Genomic DNA, 21,310 nt, shown 5'->3' on the forward strand with positions numbered 1-21,310 from the left:
AATATAATCCATGTCTTAAGTATCTCAATTCTAACATCAATATCCAACTCAATGAAATATAGAAATAATCATGTCCTAAAATGCATAAGCAACATAACATAGTCTAACAACAAGGATCACGAGATTATAATCATTCACATAGATCAATGAAATGAACCACACAAAATGAATCGAACATAGTCTAATAAATCAAAGTATCATGCATTTGAAGTAAAATGTGGAGGGGCATTACTATTGGAATCAAGGAACACTGGGGGGGAGTGAATCAATGTTCCACTGGTTATCAAATTTTCTGATTTGACTTTAAACCACTAGAGGCATAAGCATGAAACTGAAAGGTAGAAACACAAAACAACCAAACACAAAATCATAACACCAAGATTTTTTTACATGGAAACTCAAATGGGAAAAACCACGGTGGGATTTAAACCCACAATATTATTCCACTATGGCCAGTAGAAAAACAATATTACATGAGGGGGAGTGCACAAGCATTCAGGCACACTTCCTAGAGCTCACTGCTAAATTATAATAAGGGCTACAACCACGGAAGTCTCACTACCTTACTGATCAATTACAGTAATTAAATACAATGAAAGAACTCCAAAATAGCATCTAACAATGCCTCTGCTTTGCAACTCTGCTCTGTTTCCTGTCTCAGTCAGCTACCGAATCAAGAATGCAGATGTGAAACTTTGCTACAAAGGATTCTTGATCACCACTTGCTCATATAACAATTATACCACACACCAAAAAGAACTTTTGCACTGGTCTTATATATCCACAATCGCAAAATAATCATTTATCAAGTCGACCTAATGATGTAACATGTAATCATGAGTCGACTTGACCGGACCACCAAAAACAAATACAGGTCACCAAATTGATGATAAAATGATGCCTTTGTGTCGGCCCAATCATCCCATGCATGATTCATAACACCACAACCACCGGAAAGCTTCCAGACCAAAACTACTATGCTCAACCTGAAATACCAGTTAACTGGCTACCGGTTCACATCCACTTCTGGATATAAAGATCTGTCATTACCGGATAGGAATCTCAAGAAGAGTTTCCATTAATGACAACCCTAAACCATTAATCAAGCATCAATATCCATCGGTTGAGTGTCAATTGCCAAAAATCTCCCCCTCTGGCATTGATGGCAACATTCGTGAAAAATGACTAAGTGTAGAAACTTGTACACCGGATCAAATTTGCTAAGGATCCCCCTTAGACAAAGAATTTTGAAACTTGTAACATGCTCTGTACATTACACTCTTCTACTGTACATTTTTCACCTTTACTCTCCCCCTTTGATAGCAATGCTAAAGATGGGGTGTTGTCCAAAACTTATATATAGAGATATCTACCAGAGACTTTACAAGTATTTGAAGATATCAGTAAAAATGGTCTTCAAAAATCCTAGGTGAGTGTCCCACCCACTCTTCAAGCTATCCAAGACTGTAAGGAATGCACTAAAAACATATGCATGAATATCCACATCCTTCAGTTTAGATGGAACCGGTTGTCCCATAGCCTTCATACAATCAACCTTATTGCTCAACAAGGTGTCCAACCATGGGGAAATCAAATTCTGGAGTTCACCAACTCTCCTCAAAATTTTGTCCTTATCTACATTAAGGCTCGAGATCTTATCATTGACAGCCATTATTTTCCCTTCTACATTGTTGGTTACGGATATATTAGAATCAAAAGATTATGAAATACCAGCTAGTTTACCCTGACAAATATTGATCGTCTTGTCTATATCTACTGTGAACCTCGGAAAAATAAGACAAGACATATATTTTACCGCCTTCTGCTAATGTATCTGAAATATTCTACAGACCTTTATTCAATCTTGCTCTATCATCTTCTATCATTTTTTGGAATGTCTACATTCTTACTTCCTTGAATCTATCCAATACCCGCTTAGTAGTAGACTTCTCCAAAGAATCAAAATTGGTATTTACATTGTTAATCAATTGTAATAATTTACCAGAGGGGTTAGAATTGGGATTTAGTTGCACACCCAGAACCACCTTTTACAACACATCAATAGACATCAAAATAAGATTTTTGTCTTCGGACTCTTATTTGACCAGATCCTGACTGGCCTGAGCTTATAGAGCCGCTGCAAGCATCAAATTTTCAGCAAGAGACATTTGTCCAAGATCTAGAGGACCATCAAGATTGATAGAGATTTGGGGTACAGTCCTTGTGACTGGAGGAGTTTCAATTTTTGGATCAACAAATCCCTTCCCTTTATCTACCTCTTCATCTCGCACCTCTGACCTCTCGGACTCCTTTACTTCAACATCATCCCTTTTATCATGTGCACCAGTGTTGCCACTTGGTGTAGTATCATCCTTTTGAATCTCGGAAACTTCTCCAACATTATCTACCACTGGAGAATTTGTATTGATCTCAGCATCAAGTGATATATTGCCTTGGTCTTCCGAATGCTCCTCTATCTGAGTTTCATCCTTTAGATCACCAGAGACACCTTCCTTTACTTTTGGATGGGAAGTATGAACTGCATCATTGTACAAGGGGTTGTTCTTCATGATTCTTCTCCAAATATCCTAAGTCTCCTTCCTCACCTCTTAAACCCTGCCAATCATCAACCTATTTACCTTGTTTCTACTTCTAAATTCCTTCTTATTTGCTTCCTCAATGAACCTTTTGGATTCATTTTGGGAGATAAATGTGCAAACATTAATCAATTCTCTTTCTTTCATTTCCTTATCTATTTTGCTAGCAGTCAGTCTCCTCACATCAATAATATTGTATGGGATGCTCTACTCCAACTAAATCAATGTTTTACTAAAGTTGTGCAAATACAGAACAACAACTTCTTCAACTTTTCTCTGATCTAACTCAACAAGATTTTCTTAATATGCTCTAATATTTTTCAAATTTTGATCAATAATTATCTCATCAATCAATTGATAGGTTGTCATTGGAGGAACAAATATATATTTACCTTGTTGATCATCAGATTCAAGATCTTTATCAAGTTGAGTTCTAATCTTCCTTCCCCTCTTGGGTCTTCCGATAAGGGTAGGTTCAGATTTGGCTTTCTTTCTCTGTGGGGCTCCACCGGACTATGGTTTCCTCACCACCCTTACAAATTCTCCCTTCTTCTTGATGCAGAGCCCTACCCACACACCTAAGTACAAGACCAAATGAGGTTAGACTTCTGACCTCTCAAATGACCACAAGGGTCCTGCAAGGAAGGGCTCCACACCTTAGATGAAACTACTCACAAGTTCACTACTTGGGCCTACTCAAGATGAGTAAATGCCTCAATACCTACCCTACACCATCCTATGACACCTTGCTTATAAGGGGTTAGGATTTGGTTCATTTATGGCCATTATAAACTATTCCAAGCATTGGTTTTTGGATTATACCCCAACTCCTTATACCTCCTATAGAAACCTACCCCCTAGGCTTGTAGCCCTATTTGGCGATAAAATGGATCTTAACTCCAAAATTTTCCACACACCCATACAAAAAAATTACCATTTCAAACACCCTTTTGGAATTTGTACTAATTCCCAAAATGGTTTGACCAGGTCTGCAATTACAAGGTCTAATCCCTTTATGGGCCAAGAGACCTAATAGGGGCAATTAGGCCTATTTTCGAAAACAACTACCAATCAATGGATCCAAACTAGAAAACCAACTCTATGGGAATGTGGGGGATGGTGATTAACCTTTAATTCTAGGTTTGCATGCCTGGAACCCACAGCTATGACAGCTTATGACAACTGTCCTACATCTTGTCCTAGGTAGTCACATAGAGATACCTACCTAATTTTGCTCATTTCTCCACACAACCAAGTTTCCCCTACAAAAAAACATGAAAAATATAAATTAAAGAGGCTTATCCTACATCCCTCCAAAGTAATAGTCTTCTAATGGACTAGCATGCAAGATAAGGCCATTTTCATCCAAAACCCTCTCCAAACCCTCAAATTTTGGGTTGCAGTCAAAAGAATGTAGGGTTCTCTCTACTCCGGTAGAATTAGGACCTCATACCACCACAAAAAGAAATATATTTCATCCCTCTATCTACTACATGAATGGTGTGGTTCAAATCAATCCGTACAGGCACGTGCAACTCTTGCAAACTCTGAATTTTTGGGAGAACTGTAGTATTTAGTGTTTTATTGCTTCACAAACTCCAATTACAACAGCAACAACCTTGGGAATCATGTACACAAGGATTATAAAAATATCCAATGGTTTCCCACTGAATTTGGAGTAGGTTGGAGCCATTGAAAGGCTTTCCCCAACCAAATTTCAAAAAGTTGCACTTTTGCACTCAAAAGTTGCATTTTACAAAAGTTGCAATTTTGCAATTTTGCACAAAATGTTGTCATACTTGCTAAGGTTGAAATCCACACACATGGATCAACCAAAACACTCACAAAACATGCCTAAAACCTATCAGACACAAAACTAAACATCTACTACCCCTATTGACCACATTGTCCCAATTGGCTTATCAAATTGCCTAATTGGTGACATGAGCTTACATGGTGGGGTTTATTGCATACATGAAACACAAGACACACTAAGACACTCTAATGATCCTAGTATTCATCCTTATGGTCATGATTTGAGTGTATATAAGGTTCTCCTGCACCATACTCCCTGGGAGAAGAGATCTCAAGCCCACTTGAGATCAAAGTTTATAAATCTGCACCATGGTTGGATATTTGCCCACCTGTCATCCAAACTGCCTCAAAGTCTGGTTTGTCCTGCCAAACCACCAAGTAATCAATGTACTCCTTGTTCCTTGTCTTCTTTGTGACTCTAGTGTCTAACACTTTTCTCAACTTAGGTGATTCATGCCTTGGAATGTCATTGTCTGCTACAACCTACATTGGTTCCTCCCCTTCATTCTCACTACCTTTTAAAAGTGTAAGATCACACACATTAAAAATGGGTGATAATTAAATATCAGAAGGAATTTGGATCTCATAGGCATTTTGTCCACATTTTTTCAATATCTGACATGGTCCAATCTTCCTCTGCATGAGCTTGGTGTATTTTCCTTTTGGGAGTCTCTCCTTCTTCAAATGTACCCATACCAAATCCCCAACACTAAACTATACATCTATGTTCTTCTTATCAACATGAGCCTTATACTTCAATGTAGACTATTGGAGATAAGACTTCACTTGGTCATGCACCTTCTTGATGGTAGATGCAAAAGCTTCACCATCTGCACTAATGGGCTCTTCCTTGGGTAAATCCCTTAACTCCAACACTCCCCTTGGGTGGATGCCATAAATAATCTCGAAAGGAGATTTACCAGTACTCCTATTTATGGTGTCATTGTAAGAGAAATCTGCCTGTGACAAAATGTTATCCCACTTCTCTCCATGTTGCCTTTTCAAACGCCTTAGTAGGTTTCCCAATGACCTATTGACAACTTTAGTCTGCCCATCCATTTGAGGATGGTAGGCTGATGAGAAATCTAGGTTAGTCCCCAAATTCTTCCAAAGAGTCCTCCAAAAGTGACCTATGAACTTCACATCTTTGTCTGAAACAATGTTTAGGGGCAATCCATGTATCCGGACTATCTCTTTGAAGAATAGGTCTGCAACATATGATGCATCACAAGAAGTATTACATGGCAAGAAATGAGCCATTTTACTAAACCTTTCCACCACTACAAAGACACTATCAAATCCTCTCCTTGTTCTAGGAAGACCCAACACAAAGTCCATACTTATGCTCTCCCATGGCCTAGAAGTAATGGGTAAAGGTTGATACAAACCTGCATTTGTGGACTTCCCCTTGGCTTTTCGACATATTACACATGTCTCCACAAACTTTCTTACATCTACCTGCAATTTAGGCCAGTAATAATGTCTCTTCACAAGGTCTAGGGTCATGTCAAGGCCAAAATGACCTACCATAGCTCCACAATGCTTCTCCCTAATGATATTCAACCTCATGGAACACTTAGGAATACACAACTACACTCCTTTGAACAACAATCCATCTTGTATCAGAAATTCAGAAAACTCAATATGATACCTTTCACCAAAGGCTTCACATACCTTGTATATCTCTCCAAAGTCTTCATCAGCATCATACATACTCTTCAAGGAATCAATACCAACACTCTCCATCTTGATTTGCTTAACAATTAAGACCCTCCTGCTCAAATCATCTACAACTTTTTTCTTGACTCCCTTCTTGTGTTTGAGGGTGAAGGTGAAGACTTGTAGGGTCTCTACCCACTTGATGTGTCGATGGTTTAGCTTCTCTTGGCTATTTATGAAACTGGGGGCCTGATTACCAATAAAAACTATGAAATACTTAGGTAATAAATAATGCCTCCACTTCTTCAAAGACTGTACTAGAGCATACATCTCCAAGTCATAAGATGAGTATCTTTTCTTGGCATCATTTAGCTTTTCACTGAAAAAAGCAATAGGCCTTCCTTCCTAACTGAGCACTACCCCAATAGCCATGTGGCTTGTATCACATTCCACCTGAAATATCTTGTTGAAGCCTGGTAAGGCAAGGATTGGTTGTTCTGCAACCTTCTTCTTCAATGTTTCAAATGAATCATCTACCTCTTTGGTCCAACTGAACCTGCACTTTTGTCCTCCTTTTATGGTGTCAAGCATGGGTGCACAAACATGACTAAATCCTCTTATGAACTTCCTATAAAAATTTGTTAAACCATGGAAGCTATGGACATCATTCATAGTCTTAGGTGTTGACCAAGATAGTATAGCACTCACCTTCTCTTGGTCCATATTCAACTCACCTTGTGAGATTACAAAACCCAAGTAGATGATCTCCTCTTACATGAACAAGCACTTGTCCAAATTGATCATTAGTTGCTCTTCATGTAACCTCTTGAGAACCATATCTATGTGTTTGAGGTGTTCTTCCCTTGTGTGACTGAAGATCAAGATATCATCTAGGTATACTATGACAAATTTTCCTATGAATTCCACCAAGACTTCATTCATTAACCTCATAAAGGTACTAGGGGTATTGGATAACCCAAATGCAATAACTTTCCACTCATACAACCCCTCATTGGTTTTAAAAGTTGTTTTCCATTCTTCCCCTAGCCTTATTCTAATCTAATGGTATCCACTTTTTAGATCCATTTTGGTGAAATACGTAGCACTCCCCAAGCAATCAAGTAAATCCTCTATCCTAGGGATTGGGAACCTATACCTTATAGTTATCTTGTTGATGGCCCTTGAGTATGTACAAAGCCTCCAAGTGCCTTCTTTCTTGGGTGCAAGGATAGAAGGTACTCCACATGGGCTTAAGCTCTTGCCAATCAGTCCTAATTCAAGCAACTCTTCAATCTTCCTTGTCATTTCTGCATTCTGGTCTAGAGTGAGTTTGTAGGCTGCTTTGTTTGGGAGAGTAGATCCAAGGATCAAATCTACGCAATGACTAATGTCTCTCACCAGTGGTAGGGATCTTGGCATTCCATCTGAGATGATGCCTTGATTTTTATCAAGCAACTGTCTTATTGCAAGGTCCATGTGTTCTTGTCCTCCTCCTTTCTCTTCTGCATACTGATCTTTCCTTGTCACCTTGGGGCTAGGCATGAGGGCATAGCAAACTGCACCTTTCTCTGCAATCTCCTTCATGAATTGTTTACCTTTTACCATCAGCACCTTTGCACCCTTCCCTTTGATTCCATCTCTTCCTCTATCAAAGGTAATATTTATATCACCTTACCATCCTTGGTGATTGAGTAGGTGTTTCTCAACCCATCATGATGAGCTTTCAAGTCATACTGTCATGGTCTCCCAAACAAGAGATGGCATGCATCTATTTTAGCTATGTCAAATAACAATCTATCCTTGTATGATCCAATCTAAAACTCCACCAAGCCTGCTCTTCTACTACTGCTTGCTGACCTTGGGTGAGCCATGAGACCTTGTAGGGGTAAGGATGAGGCATCTTTCTAAGTTTAAGCTTCTCTACCATTTCAAGTGATACAAAATTTTCAATGGATCTGGAGTCTATCAAGACCTTGGATACCTTTCCTCCTACCTTGCAAGTGGTTTTGAAAAGAGATTTCCTTTGTGTAGGCTCCTTGTTAGGTACCTTCATGGTGGTTAGTGCTCTCCTCATCATCATAGCCTCTCCTCTTTTAGGATAGCCATAGCTATCAAGAGCATTAACACTTTGATAAGTGTTTGCACTCGCCACACTTTGACAATCAGATTCCTGCACCAAATTGCTTCTCCTTTCTCCCATGGAGCTAGAAGCCTTCTTTGAACACCTATTTTCCATGTGCACTTCTTGGTTGCATTTGTAGCACCTAGGAGTTCCTCTGCCTTGGGATCTTCCTCTAGAGGGTGGTCTTCTACCCCTAAAGTTCCCTCTTGGATTGTAGCCCCCTCCTTGGTTGTAACTTCTCTCTCCTCTATTGCCTTCTTGGTTAGAGTCTCCCTGGTATCCAAAACCATTTCCTCTACCTCTGAAAGGGCCTTGTCCCCCTCTTTGTTGTCTCCCTTTACCTCTGTCATTTTGATCATGCCTTCTCTTCAACTTCTCCTCCACCTTGAGTGCCAATTGAAAGCACTTTTGGATTGTCTCCGGGGTGTGGAGATTCAAATCTTCTTGGATTGTAAATCTCAACCCATTGAGGTATCTTTCGACCTTCTCATCTTCACTCTCTTTCACCTTGGTCCTCACACACAACTTCATGAACTCCTTGATATAGAAACTCACGTCCATCTGCTTGTGTTTCAAATTTTATCTCCTCCTATGCAATTGGATATTGTAGTCCATTGGGACATAGGCCTCTTTCACCAAGGCCATCATCTTCTTCCATGTAGCCACTTTTCTATTTCCCTCTTTCACCCTCTCATTTTTGATGAAAGTCTACCAGGTTAGTACAACCCCTTTCATTTTGGATTGGGCCATCTTCACCCTCTAGTGCTCTGGTATGTCTTCACTTTCAAAAAAATTGTCCAAGGAGTCTATCCACTCCACACTATATCAGGCTCGATCTTGCCTGCAAACACTGGTAGATCCATCTTCACATCAATTATTCTTCTCTACATGGACTTTAAGACACTCATCAATGGTCTTTGGTGTGCAAGAACCTCTAGCTCTTCCTTCCTAGGGATCTCCTCTTTGTCCCCTTCTTCTCCAGAGTCTCTCTATCCCCTCTCCACCTTGTCCTTCAACCAGTCCATCTCATTTCTCAAGGCCTGATTCTCTGCCCTAACTGCTCTTCTCTCTGCAATTTGCTTCTTCACCAGGACATTCAACTCAGCATTGGTCATTCTTGATAGTTCCTCTTGGGATCCCTCTTCTTCTGACATCTTGCCTTCTCCTTCTATCCAAAGAACACTCTGAGGCTCTGATGCCACTTGATGCAAATACCTACCCACACACATAAGTACAAGCCCAAACAAGGTTAGACTTCTGACCCCTCAAATGACCACAAGAGTTCTACAAGGAAGGGCTTCACACCTTAGATGAAACTACTCACAAGTTCACTAGGCTTGGGCCTACTCAAGATGAGTAAATGCCTCAATACCTACCCTACACCATCCTATGACACCATGCTCCTAAGGGTTCATTTATGGCCATTAGAAACTATTCCAAGCATTGGTTTTGGGATTAGACCCCAACTCCTTATACCTCCGTTAGAAACCTACCCCCTAGGCTTGTAGCCCTATTTGGCGATAAACTGGACCTTAACTCCAAAATGTTCCACACACCCATACAAAAAAATTACCATTTCAAACACCCTTTTGGAATTTTTACTGATCCCCAAAATGGTTTGACCAGGTCTACAATTACAAGGTCTGATCCCTTTATGGACCAAGAGACCTAATAGGGGCAATTAGGCCTATTTTCCAAAGCAACTACCAATCAATGGATCCAAAATGGAAAACCAATTCTATGGGAATGTGGGGGATGGTTAGTAACCTTTAATTACACCTGGAATCCACCACTATGACACCTTATGACGACTATCCTACATCTTGTCCTAGGTAGTTGTGAGGCCCTACCCCGACTCAGTTTGACATTTTCAGTTATTTGCATATTGAGACTATTATGGATGCTTTATTTTATGATTATGGATTTAGAACCTATATGAATTCATGATTTGGATCACATTGACATATATTGATGCTTTATTTTATGCATGATGATTATGAAACTTTATATGTTGCTAGATTAGAATTACATTGAAATGGTGAATGTCATTATTGGAATTGCAGGACTTCATTTTGATGATAGAAAAATGATGCTTATTTTATGAATGGTTCAATTTTGAGAATTATGTTAATTGCTTATGTAGAATCGAATTTGAATGAATGCGATATTGAATTATTGTTGCCAAATGTATGAGTATTTGATGTGCAATGAAATCCATGAATTTAATTATGTATAAATTGTGATTATTTGGAATTACTGATGTGTTAATTGAGATGCGCAGGAAAATTATCCATGTGACCATGGAATTTATATGGAGAACCAAACCTAGACCAATGTACGTTTGTTAAGCCAGGGGTTGTCTATTTGGAGAGACAACACCCCGTTTGTAATGTATTTTATTTGTGAAGTGTATGATGCTTGAGTGTTAAAATTAATTTTTATGTATATGTGTATTCCTACAGGAGACAAATTCCATGTGTGATTTTTATATTGTATTTTTATTGTGTCACTTGACACATGTGCTGATTAGTGTCATTGATTTTGACTTGTCTCTTGGAGGGAGTTTTGTTTCTACCAAAGCCATTCAAAAAACATGAGTGTGGTCCCAAATTTGCCTTGGGTAGGGAGTCTTGGGAGTGGTCAACTCAGGTTTGACCCGTAGGTAAACTTCAGTTGGGTTTCTAAGGGGTTAAATGGACTCCTAGGGTCAGTTTTAGGGCTTTTCCAAAGGTCCAAAGGGTATACCTATGGGTTAGGGGTATTTTGAAACATGTGACTACTCCCATGTGACTGTTTAGTCACCTCAAAAAGTGGTGTTTCCAAGGTGAACGAAAATTCAACTTAGAAAGTTCCTCCTAGGATAGACAACCTTCCCTTTTGATGTCAAACTCTCTTCCCCATCTTCTCTCACCTTTTCCCTTTCCAGTTTTAGTAATGTGTAAGAGTTTGGGAAAAGCAACCAATGGGAACTCTCACCTCACCCAAGGGGTTGGGGAGTGTGTGAGAGGCCTTCTTAGGCAAGAATTGGAGACTTAGTGAGTAATCACCCACTCTCCATTTTTGGAGATTATGCTTTTGCTTTGAAAATTAGATGTAGGATAGAATTTTGGGGGAAGATTGGAGAAAAGTTTGTGTGGATTGGGCAGCTCATCCCCAACTAAATTTAACATACCTATTGGCAGAATAAGGTTGGTTTTATTTTCCTCTTATTTATCTTGTTTATGTTGTTTATGTTGTTTTGTTGAAGGAAAGAAAAGCTTGTTGAAAGAGTTGTGTTTATGTAAATTGTTGTTGAAAAAAAAAAAGTGTAAGTTTTCATTTCCATGTCTTTGTTTATGTGTTTCTTGTTTTGGGAGTGTCCAAGACCTCCTACTCTTGGGGGAGTAGGATGGTCTTGGGGTGGAAGGTGTATGACAGCCTTGGGTGAGAGGCTCTCCTTATGGAGAGTGATCTCAAGGGTGTCCTTTGTGACCCTTGCTACATAGCCTTGTGTATGCATTTGGGGGTCATAAGGGGAGAAAATATGGCCTTTGAGCCTTTGGGGGGGGCATAAGGTATGGAGATGTATCTTTGTTGTATTTTGTATTGCCATGAGGTGGCTTGAGTTGTAATTTTTGGCTTGCAATCTCCCCAATGGTACTTGGTCCACTTCCACCCGTGGAATGAGCATCACAAAGTGTGGTGAAAGTGTAGCTTGGGATGGGAAGATGTTTATTGAGTGTATGCCCTATATGTTGTGTTGTTTGCTTGCTTGTAACCTGTCTAGTGCTTGGTTCTCCAAGCTCGGGGGTGGCTTCTAGTAAGCCTAGGCTAGGAGGTGAGCTCTCCATGGTCAAGTTGTGTTTTTATTGCAGGTTGCTTTGGATGGGAAAAGAAAGAATAAAGAGCCTAGTTGCTGTTTTATGTTGCAGAAAAGTTTAAAAGACAAATGTATTTATTATGGAAGTTGTAAAGAAAAATGTGAGCTATGTTGTATTTAATTACAAAAAAAGAAGTGTATTTGTGTTATTCAAAATTCCTTTTGAAGGGAAATATTGATGGGGTTTTAAAACCCATTTGTATTTTTATTTACCTTGTACTTAAATTTGCTTAAGAAATATATTTTTCCTACTTGAGTTAGTTTTGCAAAAAGATGAAGAAATGTATTATTTTGCATTTAAATCTCCATGTTTTACAAAAAAAGTAGATGCATTTTTTGTGTGTCTGAAAATAAGTTTAGTTTATTACTACATGATTATTCTGTTATTAATGCTACTGCAAATAAATAAAAACAGTCATTTATTTTCCCATTTAATGCAGAAAATGAAACCTATTATAGTAGTCTATTTCTTTTCAAAAAGATTAGCATTTAGTCTTAGTTTATTTTGCCTACAAAAAAAATATATATATTTTCCTCATTACTCAATCTGCAATAAGTATTAGAAGATTCCTTGCATGCATTTAAAAGATGCCCAAATGAGTTTTAAATGGTAATACACAAATATATATATATATATATATATATATATATATATATATATATTATTCATTATTTTGAAAATCTGTTTATAACAAAAAAAAATGATGTTTTTACAGATTTAATAATACTAGAAGAAGAAGGAGAAAACTGGTAAACTTGCTAAATAGGTCATTCAAAATATATATATATATATATATATATATATATAATTTATTCATTGTAAATGAAATTTGTATATTTCAAATAAAACTATGCATATTGTCTTACCTTTATATATATATAAATAGAAAAAAAAGAAAAAAAAAAAATTTTAAAAAAGGGGTTTTCTTAAAAAAAAACAACGGATTGCATGTTGGGGGCCACAGCCTTGGGCAGCGGCGTCCACAGCCTGCGGGTGCCCGCAGCTGTGGGCGGCGCCATCCACAGGCTGCGGAACCCGCAGTCTGTGGGCGGCGATGCCCACAGCCTACGGGAGCCGCAGACTATGGGCGGCGCAGTCCGCAGCCTGCGGAAGCCACAGACTGCGGGCGGCGCCGTCCGCAGCCCGTGGTACCCCACACTGCCACTACCCACGCCCGTCAGCATTAACAGAACCCCCCGCTCGGCTCTCTCACTTCTCTCCGCCCTCCTCTCTTCAGCTCGGCCAAGGGTAGAGCTCGGGCCGCCACGTCCGCACCTGCACACACACACACTCAAAAAAAAAGAAACATACACACACACAGCACACACACTCAAGAGAAATAAAGAAAAGTGTGAATGTTGTTTTCTCACACAAGCCCTAACCCTATTTTCGGGTTAGGGCAAACACATTTAGGCTTTTTTAAAAAAATAGGTATGTGTGTGGGCATGATTAAGAGGGGTAAATTAATATAAAAAAATAAAAGCCCCACCCTCTCATGAGAATATATTCATAAACCTATATATAAAATTTATAAGTAAATATATATATATATATAAAGTTAGATTAAGCTTTATATTTATTTGGAATTAAATTTGATAGTTGTAAAATTAAGTTTTGCATTTTTTTTAAAATTATTTGACAAATGTAGAAGAATTTTAATAAGAAGGTCTATTCCTGAACTCTTGGTAGGATTAACCTAGGAGGTTTAAAATAAAGGACCCATGTGTGTCAAGTTGGCCCCCCTTTATTTTGGAATTTATTAGGCACTTTTTGATTAAGGGACATTTTACTTAAGGGGTTAATCTAATCAAAGAGTTAGAGTAAATTAATTTTTAGACCCACTATAATTTAAGAACTATAAGATAATTATTGATCATTTAAATTTGAGATTAATTGTTAGGTTTGAGATTTTAATTATTTATTAATGGAAGATTAGGGATAACTCTTTTGGAGAAATATTAGCTCACTGATGACTTAGTTAACCTTATCACCAAATTGAATTAATCATCTGATTCACACAAAATATAGTTAAGACCAAACTAGAGTTTGCATTAATTTAATTAAGTGAGCCATACTAGGCTAAGTATTTAAAAAAAAAAAATCATCCCGTTTGTGCCCAAAAGTTTGGGCATGACAGTAGTCACATAGAGATGCCTACCTAATTTTTCTCCTTTCTCCACACAACCAAATTTTCCCTACAACAAACCATGAAAACTCTAAAGTATAGAGGCTTATCCTAAATCCCTCCAAAGGAATAGTCTTCTAATGGACTAGAATGCAAGATAAGGCCATTTTCATCCAAAACCCTCTCCAAACCCTCAAATTCCAGGTTGCAGTCAGAAGAATGTAGGGTTATCTCTACTCCAGTACAATTAGGACCACATACCACCACCAAAATAAATCTATTTTATCCCTCTATCTACTCCATTAATGGTGTGGTTCAAATCAATCCATATAGGCATGTGCAACTCCCACAAACTCAGAATGTCTGGGAGAACTGTAGTATTTAGTGTTTTATTGCTTCACAAACTCCAATTACAACAATAGCAACCTTGGGAATCATGTCCACAAGTCTTATACAACTCTCCAATGGTTTCCCACCAAATTTGGAGTATGTTGGAGCCATTAAAAGGCTTCCCCCAACCGAATTTCAAAAAGTTGCACTTTTGCACTCAAAAGTTACATTTTACAAAAGTTGCAATTTTGCACAAAATGTTGTCATACTTGCTAAGGTTGAAATCCACACACATGGATCAACCAAACACTCACAAAACATGCCTAAAACTTATCAAACACAAAACTAAACCATCTACTACCCCTATTGACCACATTGTCCCAATTGGCTTATCAAATTGCCTAATTGGTGACATGGGCTTACATGGTGGGGTTTATTCCATACATGAAACACAAGACACACTAAGACACTCTAATGATCCTAGTATTCATCCTTAGGGTCATGATTTGACTCTAGATAAGGTGCCCCTGCACCACTTCTTAGCCTTATCTGCTTCTTCATTTGATTCAATCTCAGATGCTACCAGAGATACAACCTAGGTTCATTTAGGCTTCTCCTTTTGCTTCAAAATTCCCTTTCCGGATGATCTTTGTTCTGATAATGGTACTACCAGAGTAGGGGAAGACTTGGTCTCTTTTGGCTTAGCTTTAGAGGGAACCAGTTTGACCTTAGGCTTCTTGGCTTCCTCCTTAGCTTCCATCTGAGCATGTTTCTCCCTTGCTTTCTTCACTGCCTCTTGGGTAAATCCCATCTACACTACCATTTCCTCAGCCATCTTAGATACTTTCCTCTTCCTTGCAGGTGTTGTGAACTACTTGTGCAACTCTATGTCCTTTTCCTTGAAGGTGTTGAATCTTCCTTCTTTCTTATCAATCAACGGACTCAACATGTGTTGAGCATAGGCAGCAAGGGTAGTAGCATCAACTTCATAACCCATTGGAAGAATCCACACAATCCTTGTCTCAATGGCTTCCATTAGATAATTGTCTTTATCAACCATGAAGCAAATTGTTTTCTCATACTTCTCCACTATCTCTTTTGGGATTCTTTCTTTGGTCTTTATTGTGGCTTGACAATTTTTGAAATAACCCCACAGAGTGGATATCCTCATTGTGCCATCACCAATCCCCATAATCCCTTCCTTGATTTGCATAGCACCTGGCTTTTCATAGGCCCATTGGACCTTTCCTTGAACACCAGGGATTTCATTAATGAAATATAGAGCCAAACAGATAATAAGGGTGCCAAACTTAAAGGTGTGCTTCGTGTCTTGTTTAATTTTCTTCAAATTTCTTAGTAAATCATTAAGAGAACTGTACATAAATCATACCTCTTATATTCCTTCAACATCTGATAGGCAGAGTATATTGATGTACCAGATAAAGAGTTTTGTCTACTTGATTGGTATACTTTATATCCAACCACCATTGATGCAAACTTGACATCATGCTCCAAAATGTCATTGATTGTCGTAGTTATGCTATCAAATTGAGAAATAACTTGGTGGCAATCATAGTGTTGTTTGATTTTTTCATTAAGCTATAAACTTCATCAGATGCGCTAAAACAATTCATGGCCTGGATTGCTTGCTTAGTGACCTTGTAAGGCTTATCCAACCACATAAATTCATCATGAATTTTGCTAAGTACGTAACGGATCCATTCTTTCTCATCAAATGTCAGAAAGTGTATGAACTGAGAGAAACCCTTGACCTACAAATGTTAATATTTTGGCTTGAGATTCCCCAAGTTATCTACCAGATGATTGTTGTATAGGGTCAACATGTCAGCGTCGCTGAGTTCTTCAAGATCATAGTGGATATATGCCCTGATATCCTCATTATAAAGAATGTCATAGGGTATAGAGGAAAACACTCCTTCTGGATCATCCTCAACTGATTTGAAAGGATGTTTCTTGAAAATGGGTCGAGCCCTATCCTTGATTTCCACAACCAGCGGGGTATAAATTCTGGATACTGATGCCATTAAGAACTTAGGGTTTTCAAAATTTGATAGCTTGAAACAGATAAATACCTCAATTCACAATTGGGGACAGAAATTCACTTTAGGATCGTTATAATCATTGTTTAGGTTGTCAAATTACTTCTCTCTATTGCTCTTCACTTTCTCTTGATCGCATTGTGAGAAATAAAGCTTTGAAATGCCTTTTTAACCTTTGAAAACCTAATTTTGCATTGCAATAAATGTTGCAACCTTAATTTTTCATGGAGTCTCTTCCCAGAGCATCAAATCTTCACTAGAATTTTTAGATAACATCTGCATATATGTTTTAGGCCTTCTGCAACCTTCCAGAATCAATTGCAGATCTCTGGAGAGGGGGATCTTAGAATCTGCATGAAAAGTTTCCCCTAAGGCAAAAAGCCCTAGTTACCAGATGAAGATCCTGCACCGGATTCAGGTGTAAATTCATTGTCTATCTTGGATTCATCTTTTCTGACCCACATCTTCTCATGCTTGTCTCTAATCTTCTCTACCTTTTCCTTGCCTTTCTCATCTACTTTGTTCTTTTCTATCGGAGCACTCTTGTTCACATTTTTGTTTCTAAAATATTTTGCAATGTGGTCGGTTTTATTGCATGCATGACAAACAACATTCTGCATAGGTCTGAAGTTCATCTGATTTGGTCTTACCCTACACTGGTTAGAGATATGTCCAAATATCCCATAAGCATATCATCTCTTGTTTTGAGAATTAATCATTATTGCTCTGCACATGCTTGACTTATGACCATAATTATTGCATATGAAACACTCACGGGTAAAGGTAGGACCATTTTTCACATTATCCATTCCATTATTCACCTTACATCTGCAATGATTCACCATATGACCAAATTTATTGCAAGTAAAGCATCTACCATTTAATTTATGAGCATTAGGTTGTCTTACTAGAGGATTCTTGTTCTTAGGCTTTGCTTTGCTTTGTCTAGATCCAGAGGATTCTCTTTTCTCAAATCCAAGTCCTCGCATGTCCTTTCCATGTCTCTAACTTTCCAACATCTCATCAAGCCTTGCTGAGATAGCATTGAATTTGTCTTTGTATTCATTTGCAATAGCAAGTTCATCTCTTAGGGCAACAATCTATCTTTCAAGTTATTGACCATTATTCCTTGATTGTGTCAACTCAAGTTTCAACTGATCATTCTATAGGTAAGCCTGAAGCATTCATCTTCTCTTTCCTTCAATGATTGAGTCAAATTTTCTTCATTCTTCTTACGGTCCTCAATCTCCTTAGTCAGCCTCATCACAATGGATTGCATCTCATTCTTCGATGCAACATTCTCTCTCTCAAGCTTGTCAAATTTGTCCTGAATCACCATGCATTGATCTTCTTTCTCCTTCAGCTTGTCCATCAGCTCTTTCCTCTTGTCTCTTGTAGAGTTCACTTCATCCTTCAAATCATTAATGAAGTCTTCAGTTGCATTCAGGTTTCTCTTTAAGGTATTGATCTCATTTACTATTGCATCAAGATCATCAAGTTCCACACTAAGTTGTCTCTGAAAACCAAAATCCATTGATTTAATCTCTCGGACCTTCCTCAAGAGGCTAGGCTTCCTCAAAGGAACTAGGCTCTGATACCAATTGTTGGAATCAAGGAACACTAAGAGGGGGGGTGAATTAGTGTTCCAACGGTTATCAAATTTTCTGATTTGACTTTAAACCACCAGAACTATAGGCATGAAACTGAAATGCGAAAACTCAAAACAACCAACCACAAAATCATAACACTAAGATTTGTTTACGTGGAAACCCAAATGGGAAAAACCATAGCGGGATTTTAAACCACAATATTATTCCACTATGGCCAGTAGCAAAACAATATTACATGAGGGGGAATGCACAGGCATTCAAGCACACTGTCTAGAGCTCACTGCTCAATTACAATAAGGGATACAACCCTGGAAGGATCACTACCTTACTGATCAATTATAGTAATAAAATACAATGAAAGAACTCAAAAATAGCATCTAACAATGCCTAGATGAGTTTCAGTTAAGTGTCAAATCTCTTACTATATCTTCTCTGCAACTTTGCTTTGTTTCCTGTCTCAGTCAGCTACCAAATCAAGAATGAGCACGTGAAACTATGCTACAAAGGATTCTCGATCACCATTCACTCACATATCAATTATACCACACACCAAAAAGATCTTCTGCACTAGTCTTATATATATGCAATCACAAAATAATAATTTATCAAGTCGGCCTGATGATGTAACATGTAATCATGAGTCAGCTTGACCGAATCACCAAAAACAAATGTGGATCACCAAACTGATGATAAAATGATGTCTCTATGTTGGCCCAATCATCCCATGCATGATTCATAATACCATAATCACTAGAAAGCTTCCGGACCAAAACTGCTCTGCTCAACCTGAAATACTGGTTAACTAGCTATCGGTTTCCGAATATCAAGATCTGTGATTATCGGATAGGAATCTCAAGAAGAGTTGCCACCAATGAAAACCCTAAACCATTAATCAAGCATCAATATCCACCAGATGAGTGCCAATTGTCAACAATTACATTAAATAGTATGACATATTATAGAATATATACTATATTATATATAATATATATTATAATATGTTATATTTTAAATATAATAATAATATTAAAATATTACATATATATATATAATATTTTAAATATTCTAGAAAATGGATATTCGTTTAGCCTTGGGTTTTATCATGTCAGCATGTACTTTTTCCCAACCCAAGTAAAAAGTCAAAGAAAATTTTCATGTTTTTGGGCAAAGGAAAAATGTATTTTTTTTCATATCACCACTTTTTAGACCCCTTTGATCTTGCACATACCCTATATTATTATATATGCACACATGTATATACATATATATGTATTTTCATTCATATTCATACATACTTTTACATGTTTTAATAATATAGGAGCATTTAAATTGAAAGAGCTTCAATAGCCATCTCGTTTATTTCTTAACTTGCACTTAGTTTAATTGAATACTCACAATGACGATAAAATTTATACATTAAGGATTGATAGCATTAAAGAGAAAACCCTAATGGTTCAATTGACTATCAAGGTCTTAACATTATTAAAACCTAGACATTGACACTACAACACTAGGCAATGATAGTCTTACACGAGTTATTTTACTCACAGGCTTCATATGGCTTAGATGATGATTTCGACCTTTCTACATGTTTACGCCTTCTACTTGATGATACTCTCCCTCCATTCTCGGAGGATGATAAGATACCTACATCCACTTAGACATAAGAGTGTAGTCAGATAGAACTTATTTCAATTCAAGCATCACTATAGCAAATCATAACCTCACATAATTGCTTAACCAAAGCATTCTTCTAGAGAAATTGTTGAGCCATTGTTCATTTAAAGCTACATATCACTCATCACATTAAAAAAAAAATTTATGAGAGGGATGTAACAACAAGAAAAGATAGTGTTTCATTGTCTTGTAATTCCCAAAGATAAAAGGAGTGGGGGATAATTTAATGATTCTATAGGTGTATTTATGCATTTTTCCATTAAATACTATCAAAAGTTCAAGAATATTGTATCATATGAATGGTGATGTTCTCAATAAAGCAAGACAAATTATAAAAAAAATGTAATTATTGTATACCTGAAATGTGGCATTAGTCAATAAAGAGCATAATAACAAGCATACCAATGAAACATTATATGTAAGGATCTAACAAGTAACACAAGTTAAATTAACAATCCTTGCAAGATGTCCCATTATTCTCTATCTTCAAGGATTCTTCAAGTCATGGTTGCTCTTAGATCATTGAGAAACTGACCTTTAGAATGACAACCCAAATAATGAGTGATGAGTTGATAATGATCTATATGCAAATGCAACTAAGATCACAATATTATGCTATTTGATAAAGAGATGCTTTATTAACATGATATGCTCTACTAACATGACATGCTATGCTAATGATATGTTATTGATACAAATGCTTCTAAATGCTTAAGCTCATGAGATGAACAAAGAGAGACATGTAGATTCTAAGACTAAGAATTGGTGACCCCTCACAATGAAGAAGTGAGTCCTATTTATAGAAGAAATAGGGAATTGGATGGTTAAGATTGAATTATACTGACATGGGCTAGGATTGCATGATCCTCAATCCATGTGATACTTTCAACCCAATCCCATGTTGACAAGTGTCACCATGAGGAGGCTTGAGAGGAGAGAGAAGAGACATTAAATGCCTAAAGAGACATGAGGGTTGTCCTAGGGGGTTTGGTTAGGGTTGAGTTAATGGATTTTTCTTTTATCTAAAGGATAAAATAATGTGCAAGGGTTAAAAGATAACCATGGTCAAAGCAATGAATGCTTGAAGAGACATGTGGGTTAAAGGGATGGTTAAATTGGAGAGAAAGTCTCTAACCAAGGGTCACAAGTGGGTTAGTTAGTTTTAAGTCATTAATGGTTTATGGAAACTTTGAGGGTTAGCTTGTTGAAGAAATAAAGCCCTTGATGCTTTGAGAAGTGACTCCTTCCTAATCCTTAGTTTAGGAATGTGCAAATGTTTAGGAGAAGATTAGGCTTAATAAGAAGGGTTTAGAAGAATCTAGAAGGAGGATTAGTGTGCAAGTGGATTTTGTAGGAGAATGCAAGTGAGAGAGATTTTAGGATTTTAAGTGGAATAAAATTTATTTATTTCAATTTATTGGTGCAACTTGCATTTGGATAGATATTTAAATAAAT

The sequence above is a fragment of the Cryptomeria japonica genome, chromosome 7, assembly GCF_030272615.1.
Source record: "Cryptomeria japonica chromosome 7, Sugi_1.0, whole genome shotgun sequence".
Lineage (NCBI taxonomy): Eukaryota > Viridiplantae > Streptophyta > Pinopsida > Cupressales > Cupressaceae > Cryptomeria > Cryptomeria japonica.